Source organism: Danio rerio, chromosome 4 (assembly GCF_052040795.2).
Source record: "Danio rerio strain M-AB ecotype USA chromosome 4, GRCz13ab, whole genome shotgun sequence".
In the NCBI taxonomy this organism is placed as follows: Eukaryota; Metazoa; Chordata; class Actinopteri; order Cypriniformes; family Danionidae; genus Danio; species Danio rerio.
In genome coordinates this window covers 69,090,899-69,093,613 of record NC_141024.2, presented here as the reverse complement: position 1 = coordinate 69,093,613, position 2,715 = coordinate 69,090,899, and the positions used below count along the sequence as shown (strand labels likewise).

The 2,715-nt window shown below is 40.1% G+C and overlaps 1 non-coding gene across 1 annotated transcript; it reads left to right on the top strand.

The window, feature by feature from the left end:
* Nucleotides 1-2,135: 2,135 nt before the first annotated feature.
* Nucleotides 2,136-2,208, top strand: trnar-ucg (transfer RNA arginine (anticodon UCG)). Its single transcript has one exon. It is a non-coding gene; the product is annotated as a tRNA-Arg (tRNA).
* Nucleotides 2,209-2,715: the final 507 nt, after the last annotated feature.

Here is a 2,715-nt window from a genome sequence, read left to right as displayed (position 1 = left end):
GAACCAGGCTCTGAGACTTTCTCTTCTCCAGGAGGAGGTTGCAAACGTTAGAGTAATTTTTGTCAGAGCAGCTGCAGCACACCTGGGTGGAGGCCCACAGCTAGGCTAGAGGGCAACCTTTAGCCAGGCCTTCCCTGGTGGTCTTGTGGTTAGGACTTAGCGCTCTTACCGCTGTGGCCCGGGTTCAATTCCTGGTCATGGAGCTTCATTTTCACCTCCATGGTAAACTTCGAGCAGTGTTGCCGATGATCTCTTCACGAAAGCAGCTCTGAATGCAAAAGATGTCCTTCGAGCCGCTCTGTAAGACGTAATAAGACTCACTCTGGCACAGACATCCAGTCTGCACGCTGGAATACACGCTATTATCTCATGGTTGAGACGCAGCTTCAAAAATTAGTTTCAAACCGGAAGTACAAATTTGCTTGAAATAACGCAAAAACAACCAATTTACACTTTTTAGTGAAATATTTGTGTCCTAATAGTGTTTTTAGCAGTGTGGGACACATATATGACTGTCAACAGCTCAAAAAATGTGTTTTGGAGTTTCGTGACCCTTTAAGGTACAATTGGTAGATAAAATTGTAGTGAGTGGTGTTAGTGAGGCCAGCAGGGGGCGCCCAACCTGCGGTCTGTGTGGGTCCTAATGCCCCAGTATAGTGACGGGGACTCTATACTGCTCAGTGAGCGCCGTCTTTCGGATGAGACGTTAAACTGAGGTCCTGACTCTCTGTGGTTGTTAAAAATCCCAGGATGTCCTTCGAAAAAGAGTAGGGGTTTAACCCCGGCATCCTGGCCAAATCTGCCCACTGGCCTCTGTCCATCATGGCCTCCTAACCCTCCCCATATCATGATTGGCATATCATCACTCTGTCTCCTCTCCACCAATCAGCTGGTGTGTGGTGTGCGGTCTGGCGCAAAATGGCTGCCGTCGCGTCATCCAGGTGGATGCTGCACACTGGTGGTGGATGAGGAGATTCCCCCCCATTGTGTAAAGCGCTTTGAGTGCCCAGAAAAGCGCTATATAAATGTAACGAATTATTATTATTATTATTAAAATACACAAATGAAAATCTTACTTAGTTCTTCTTTTAACTAAGTATATTTTTTTATGTTTTGTTGTTTTGTCTCAAATTATTTTATGTAGGACACAAATGCCTCAAATGCAGCTTTAACATCATTGGAATAAATTATATTTTAACATATTCAACTGGAAAAGCTAACATATTAAAAAGGAATAATTATTTTTATAGGTTACTTTTATATCTGCATTTTTATAAACTAAAGCAGTTTTGTCCCAAACCTTTGAAAAATAGTCCATGTTGTCTTTATATTTTACTTTATGCTTTCAAAATATGTAATTATGCATTTGAAGTGATATTGTGCTTTTTTGCTACATAGTAGAAGTGAACTAGTTTTGTTTTGTGTTAAAGCCACAATGGCCCTGCATAAAAGTGCTTTACTGAGACCTTATAGGCACATTTTGTGCCTGGACTCAACTTAGTATTAGTGGGACCTTACTATTTTGTTAATTACTAAATGCCCACAGAGCATGCTCACAGGACATACTTCTGATTCAGATAGTATACCTATACTTCGCCCATTGTGGCTATATACACTCCACTTTGTGTGGACTTGCTATGGGCCCAAAGTGAACTTCTGTTTCGAGTGGGCCAGCCCACAGTTTGGTCTAGCGACATTGTATATGTTTTTGGTATAGACATGTTTCTTTGGAAATTTGTGCAGTAATACTGTACACTCAAGTATATGAAGGTGAGCTTTAGCAAACAGCATAATACATTCAAAACTATTGTATAATAGGCTAAGAGAGCCATTAGAAAAGCATATCTTAATTAAGATATAAATTGGATCTCATTGAAATACTGTAGAAATTATCCAAAAGGATTTTTATGTATTGTACTATAAAACAATCCTATAGCAATGGTTCCAAAATATGATCAAAATTCTAATTGAATTCCTTCAAAGAAATCCTATAACATGCTACTTTTTTGTCTGTTTGGCGGTGCCACAAAAAAATTCTGTGAAACCGGTCCAATATACTTTTTGTTCAAGTTGTTTTTTGTTATGTGCGTCAGCAACTCCCTGGAGGCGTATTATAGTTCACAGGCAGTAAAAACAGCCCAGTGGCCTAATGGATAAGGCACCAGTCTTCGAAGCTGGGGATTGTGGGTTCAAGTCCCACCTGGGTTGTCTTTGATGCAGTTCTTATTAAGTTGGCTATGCAGCACAATCCAGTTGACCTTCAAAAAGCTAGGTTCATACCCTTAGGTCAAAAAGACATGACAATGGAAAACTCTTTAGAGAATCTGTTTTGTCATTAGGTATACACACCAGATCGTCTGAATGCAATACGGTATAGGAATCCTAAAGTGCTGTTTTCTGAATTATAAGAACTTCCTGAGCCATACAACAGATATGGCAAACGCTAGTATTGGCCCAGTGGCCTAATGGATAAGAAATCAGCCTTCAAACCTGGAGATTGTTTGTTTAAGTCCCATTTGGGTTGTGTTTGTTGGGTTATATATAAATTGTATGGAAAAAATCCTGACATGTCTCCTCAAAGCTTATGTGTGATGATCCAAGGTCAATAGTTCGCTTCAAATTCTCAGACTTGCTGCACACTTCAATTAAGATTCATCCAATCTTGCGTGAATTATCCAATCACGTTACGCTCTGGTAATGGAGATCTTGAATTCA